The following is a 7,434-nucleotide window of genomic DNA, read 5'->3' on the forward strand; positions in this document are numbered from 1 at the left end:
TCTATATCCATACCCGCCTCCATTCTCAGCCGTTAGATCGGATCCATCTCATCATCCAATGGTCGCTTCTTCATCGTTCATCAAAATCTGAAGTCCCTGCAAAACACCATAGTACCTAAATTCCAAGCCTTCAGATTAGATCACATTTAGATCCTACGGTCGCTTCTTTGCCTGCGCATCAAACCTCGATATTTCCGCTTAACACTACAACACCTAACTCCATCTGGTGTCGTCAATTTTGTTGTATCTCATAATCCAACGGTCGCCACATACCTCTCCATCGTATCCGTTCGATTCAATCTATATGGGATCATCCAACGCTCTTTACTCGATGTCATCAAAGTTCGCTATCCCTGCTTCACACCCTAGTCACCGAACCCTATTACCCAACCAAACGGACCCTTCTTCTCCATCGGGTTCTTCCTCTCTTCTTCCCAAACAACAGAGAGCTGCTCTGCAACTCCATCACCTCCACCAGATACACCTTCTTCTCGAACCACACCACCACCACAACCACCCGACAACATCACTTTCTCCAACCCTCTAGCCTAGTTGCTTTTTCAAACCCACATCTCTCTGACCTAGGTGTGGAGTTGATGAAACAACTCGAGCTAGGGTTGCAGTACAAAATTGAGGGCAGGAAAATCTTCAGAAGAGCAAAGGGGACATACCCAAAGCATGGGTCGAGCTCAATTCAGGAAATTGGTGAGAGAATTTGATTTTCCCCAAAAAAATTAGGGTTTCGAATTAGGGTTTTATATTTTGTTGTAAACTATAAATAGGAACTGGTGTAGGATGTTAAAGGTTGTTCTTGGTTAGCCGAGAAACCCCCTAATTGGGTTAATTTAATTTAATGTCAATTTTGATTTCACTGTTAATTTTTAGGGCTCTTCTTTTTCAATTTTCATTCACATGTTAGTTAGTTTAATTTCCTGTTTAAAACTTGATCATGTTTCCATTGTAATGTTTCTCATGTTCTGAGTTCACTGCTGAGGCTCAGATGATGCTTTAGTGGACTGTTAGATAGTGGAATGCTAGGTTAGAGCCTTAGTGCAGTGTGTTGATTGAGCAATGGGAAGAGATTGATGCTCATAGTGCATGTGATTGATTTTTCTGTCAAAAGACAGTCAATGCTTGGGGCAAACTAGTGAGCAAATTAGTTTTCCTCCCATTCTAGATGTATGCATAGGATTTTCAACTCAACCTAGGATCACATTGTTTGGCTAGGACACAAGGGTGGATTCAAAGCCTTAGCTTAACCCACATTTTGTTTTCACAGTCACTTGCAACTTAACTGTTTTGTTACTTCTTCTCCTCCCTGCCCTTGGCTCACATCCTTGGTTTCTTTGGTTTTGTTTCCTGTTTTGTCACTGTTTTGAATCTCTTGTTTTGTCAACTGTTAGCTTCTCAAATGTTAGGATTAGTTTACTGTTGTGTGTCAATGCTAGGTTAGAGCCTTAGAGCATTGAGTTGATTGAGCAGTGGGGAGAAACTAGTGCTCACTAGTGACTGTGAGCAAGCTGGTTCTCTTCCCACTCTAGATGAATGCCTAAAGCCATTGCCTTGGCTTTGCTTTTTTTTTTTGTCACTATCACTGCCACACCATCACTGCCTTTGGCCATTGGCCACTGTTTTTCTTCATTTTCCACTGTCCATTTTTCCTATATCAATTTTCACTGTTCTTGGCTTAGTGCCACCATTACTTCACTGCCATCTCTTCTTTTCTCCTTGCCTTGCTACTCAGCTGCCTTGGCCACTGCCCTGCAACCCTGCTGCTGTTGCTGCTGCTGCTTTCCTTCCTCTTGCTACTGCTGCTGCTACTTCTTCTCCTGTTGCTGCTCCCAGCTCCTGTTGCCTTCACTTCTCCAGCCTTGCTGTGCTCCTGCCAGGCCCAGCCTTGTTTGCTGCTACTGCTCCAAACCCAGTTCAATACAGCCCAGGTTCAAACCATACCCTAAGCCCAGTCTACTGTGGACTTAACCAAAGCCCAGGTGAAAGGCTAAAAGCCCAGTGCACTTCAAGGGCCAAGCCTAGTGCACTTCAAGACCAACTGAGCCCAAGCTCAGTTCACTTCATTATCAAACAAGCCTATAATCCAAAGGTACCCTAAGCCCAAAGCCCAAAAGGCTTCATAGTTAACCAACAGCAACTTAGAGCCCAAATAGCTAGAAACTCCAAACACACCCAGTCTCTGTGGATCGACCCGTACTTGCACGAGCTACAACTGACGACCGTGCACTTGCGGTATTACTGTAGGCCCGTTTTCATTTCGCTTAATTTTCACACACTTCCGGGTCCACCAACAGGCTAAATCAAGTTATGATGAATAATATTCATGTTGAGGTTGATATTGATTTGTTAATCAGTGAGAGCAATGTTCCTCCTCTGCATAATCCAATTAGTTGTGATAAAATAAACGAATTACAAGAGGAGTTTAAATCTCAGTCATCTAAGTGTATCACCTCAAAGCATGAATTGATTCATTGCTCAATTCCTGATACTTCCTATCTAGATAGTAGTATTGTCTTCTTTTATGAAGAATCTAGGACGTCTCTTTTTATCAAAAGAGTTTCCCTTCGCAGTACTAAAAACTATCTGCAGAAACTATTTTTTATAAGTTGGAAAACAAGAAATCCGAAACACAAATCTTTTTGGGTTCTCTTGAAGTTCTTTGATAGACTTATAAAAACAGTTCCTTGGGTATTTCTCAACACTAAAATATTTAAGAGTTGTTGGAAGGAAACTATTTCTTGGTGCCATGGTGAGCAAGACATTGTTTACCTCAACACAACTTGTTTGTGTTGAAAGTGCATCCTCACCAAGAAATTCCCTGCTATGTATACGGTGAGGGAAGCACAACAACTGGGGAGCACAAATTGTATTCGGTAAGGATGTAGAATTCAATTGGACTTTTCTAAAAAGGTATGTGTATAAACTTGAGAAAGTTTTATGTTTTTATTACTTGTTTGAGTACTTATAGTGATCCATGTACCTTGATTATCGTTCATTTTTACCTAACTTGATCTGTGTTTAAGGTTCTTAAATATTTAGGTTTGAAAACATTAGTTCGGGATGTTTGGACTTCATGGTACACATAACAAGTATGCATAACATCATTTAAAACAAAAATCCAGGGGTTTAAGTTCGTAAACCCCGTCTGCATACTGCTCCAGGATACGAAAATTCGTTTGCAAACCCGTACGCATACTTGTCGTCGATATTCGGTAAACTTGTTTTGGCCGTAACTCCTTCGTCCGAACTCGGATTGACCTCATTATTTTTGCAATCTCTTCCTCTTTGAATTCTCTTTAAAATGGAGATGAGAAACCTTGAATTTGGATGAGTTAAGATTGGTATTTATCCTGTCTCTTGTTTTTGAGTGTTTTGCTCCGTTTCGTCGCACTTGTTCCACTTCTCTTGGACTTGGGCATTTGGATTCATGGAGTAGTACTCTTGTAAGCTCATGTGTATCTTTTAAAAGAGTGTTGTTGGTGAATCACAAAGAAGGAAGTTCAAGAATGGGTAGTAGTACGCATTACTATGGGATTCTTGAATGTTCACAATCATTTTATGTGAACTATGGTGCATGGTAGTTAATGACTTTGTATGTTCTTATTTGTTAAGAAAATATTTTTATACGCCTTTGGTAGCTATTATTGGTGTAAATCCATGCGAAAAAAGATTGATTCTACCCTGTAAGGACAAATCATCTTGTATGTGCATTACGAGTTTGTCTTGATGCCTAATAAATCTTCTATTTTGCTTGTTTTTAATTAGAAGAATAACTAGAGTTTGGAATAGCCATTATTGTGATTACACATAGCTATGTCCAACGTTTTCATCTTCATGTTTTAGATTTATTGGTTTAAATTCTAAATTTGTTTGGAAGATGATTTTTGAAGTATTAATCTTTATGGTTTTATATATTTCAAAATTGTTATGGGATATGTGTGTTTACGTCCGTGAACTTGATTGTGCTATACTTTGTCAAAAGTAAAGTCGTTTGTGAGTTGATATGTATGTATTGATGAAAGAACTAAATTACTTTTGACAAATACAAAAGTTAAGCCTATTATGTCAATTTTTGATGGAAGATAGGTTAAAATATTTTGTTTTTAAGGATTATGTCTATTGGATGTCATTGTGCAAATGGTGATGGAAAAATAGAATGAATCCTTGTGTATTCCGCAGTAATTGATCTTCCTTGATCCATATTTTATGTATTACTGTGAGGCTTCGTAATGTGTCTTATGTTGAGCACTAAACAACCAAGTTGATTATTTTTATGATTAACTTTGTTGTTGTTCCGTGAGATACTTTATGTCGAGCATTTTGAACTAAATTAATCTTCTTGTTTGGTTATTTAGTTATGACTCCGTAAGTTTTATTATGTTTGAGCGTTTTTTACTGGGTTGATTATTTTCATGATTAACTTAGTCACTGCTCCATAGATTCTCTTATGTCGAGTATGACCGATTAAATTGATTACTTTTGTGATTAGTTTAGTTGTGTATTTTGATTAGATTAATTGTGGATTTTCTTGTGATTAATCTAATTGAGTATTTTTAAGTCTCCATAGGTTCACTTGTGTTGAGCATTTCCAATTAAGTAAATCACGGGTTCTCTTATGATTAATTTAATTGAGTTTTTTGGATTCAAATTCATACTTGTATGTAATTTGTTATGTCCAAAGAAATACTTCTTTTCTTTTTGAAATTAAGGTCGCTCTTGTTGTTCTTTCGGGAATGACATAATGCGGGGGAGAGTTCTTTTGAACTTGTGCTTAATTGCCAAATCATTGTGGGGAGTGCGGCTGTGGAATATTTTAGGGGTTATCTTGTATCTTAATAGACTCCTTGATGAATGCATTTAGCTTCGGCTTTATGATTGCATCTAAATAAGATAATATATGCTTTCTTTTGGTCATGAAATGTCTCTTTCGGAAATTTTGTTAGGATCCCGTTCTTGTACCTTTACCAATTTTATTGACAAAAAAGGAGGGGAATTAATATGTAGTTCACACTACAAATACATATGGTTTTCGGATCATTATGTAAGGGGGAGCGGTTTCCATGTGAGATGGAGTATTGACTAAGGGGAGTGACATATCACCATAGTTTCGTTGTTAAAGTTGTGATACAATTGAACTTTGACGTTGTGTAATGATACTATGACACTGTATAACAATGATAGTGACGAAGATTTCAAGTAATGTTGAAGATTAGGCATGTAGAATAGGATCTACAAAAGTTTATTTATATATGTTTTGTATTCCATATGTATTTATAGTTTTGTCACTAAAATTGACAAAGGGGGAGATTGTTAGAGCATTGCTCGGTCTAACTCGATGCGTTGCTATCTCAAGCATGTTTGTCAATGTTAGTGACCAAAACTATAAGTCATGATTTTTAGTCTACTATACCAAAGGTCTCGAACTAGGATAAAAAGTGTAGTTGAGCTCAAGAACTCTATGGAAATCATCATAAAAGACGAAGGACTACTCAAGGAACTGGTGGATCTTCATCGAATAAAAGGTATGTGGAGACTTGAACTTATCTATCACTCAAAAGTCTATTTATCTCCTATATTGAGCCAAAAGTCGTTTTGCTATATAGACTTAGATTATACACATTTTTTATTCCGAGCCGAGTTTATCTCGCCTATCTATTTCTCGAAATATGTGTTGGTAAAGCTTTCGCTTAAGTCAAGTTCATCTTTACCTAGTGACGAAAGTCATGTTATGTTTCAATCATTTTGAAAATTTCTCTAACGAGAAATAGTTTGTGAATAACAACTATATAACGTCCTCTGAGAATGTTTCAATGATTGAAATGAGAGTTTAGACTATATAACCTTTTGGAGGATATGGGCATCGTTGTGGAAACACATATATGTATAAGGCCTTATTGCTTGAACCAAAGTTTGCGAACTTTGTTGATCAAGTGAACCAGAGTAGTGCGTGAGGTAAGTTCGCGAACCCAGTCCGCGAACTGGCAAAGTTCTCAAACCCGAGAATTTCTGCTAGAGTTTGTGAACTCCATCCGGGAACTTAAGTCTGCAAACCCATTCCGCGAACCCGAGTAGGTTATGTCTAAAAACGATGTTTAGTGAACTTATCTTTATAAACTAAGGAATGCAATTGCAAATCGTGGCTATAGAGTTCATGAACCGATTCATGTGAATCAAATCGTTTTTGCTTCAATTGTGTCTTGTGTAGTACATAAGAGTTCCTTTCAATTGAACAACTCTCTAACTAGTTCATTTGAGTCATTTGAACTAGTTATGGTGAAGAAGAACATGGTTGATATGAAAGTGATCATATGGATAACCATTTGGTTAACTATTGTTGAACCAACTAATGTACAAGTTTGGGTACGGTTACATAAGCCCAGGAACGTGCATTTCATGTGTGTATAACAAGATATGTTTTCGATCTAAGGGTTGATAAATATTAACTTGAATCTAATCATGTTTTCATCTAACAAGTGAATATTGAATGTTTTGTTACTAAGCTAACATTGATTGCAAACCCTGATTTGAAAGACTACATAAGGGAGAACTCTAGCAACTGGGAAACCTAATCCCGACACATTATGTGTGGTACTAGTTGTGCTAAGCTAGAGTCAATTCTACTTTAACCTTTGGTTTCTTCTTCTAAACCAGGTTAACGACTTAAAGATTTCATTGGGATTGTGAAGCCAGACCGATACTACTTTTCTTATAGTTGTGTGATCTGATCTTGTTGTTTATATCGTACGAGTACAATTGTAAAAAATTGGCTTGAGATTTCTATCTCCGATAGGCAAGATAAAAAGTAATCACGAACAACTTCATCTCATCGTTTGTGATCCCGCAATATCTTTTTTCGCTGCGTCGATTAAGACTATTGTGAGGTGATTGATAATACTAGGATGTTCTTTGGGAATATAAGACCGGTTTTATCAATTAGTTCATGTTCACCTTGATTTATCAAAAGACGGAACAAAACTCATAAGTATATTCGTGGGAGACGGATTTATCTATTATCATAGAATTTTCTGTGTGATACAAATTTGTTTATTAAAGTCTTCGAATTTGGGTCGTAGAACCTCTTAGTTGTGGGTGAGATCAGCTAAGGGAATCAAGTACATAGTATTCTGGGGGATTAGAGACGTAGGAGCATAACTGTACCTTGGATCAGTGTGAGATTGGTTGGGGTTCAACTACAGTCCAGACCAAAGTTAGTTTGGAGTAGGCTAGTGTCTGTAGCGGCTTAATACAGTGTGTGTTCAATCTGGACTAGGTCTCGGTGTTTTTCTGCATTTGCGGTTTCCTCGTTAACAAAATTCCGATGTCTGTGTTATTTCTTTTCCGCATTATATTTGTTTATATAATTGAAATAATACAGGTTGTGCGTTGTTCAATCAATTAGAATATCCGACCTTTTGGTTGTTG

The sequence above is a fragment of the Papaver somniferum genome, chromosome 6 (genome assembly GCF_003573695.1).
Source record: "Papaver somniferum cultivar HN1 chromosome 6, ASM357369v1, whole genome shotgun sequence".
In the NCBI taxonomy this organism is placed as follows: domain Eukaryota; kingdom Viridiplantae; phylum Streptophyta; class Magnoliopsida; order Ranunculales; family Papaveraceae; genus Papaver; species Papaver somniferum.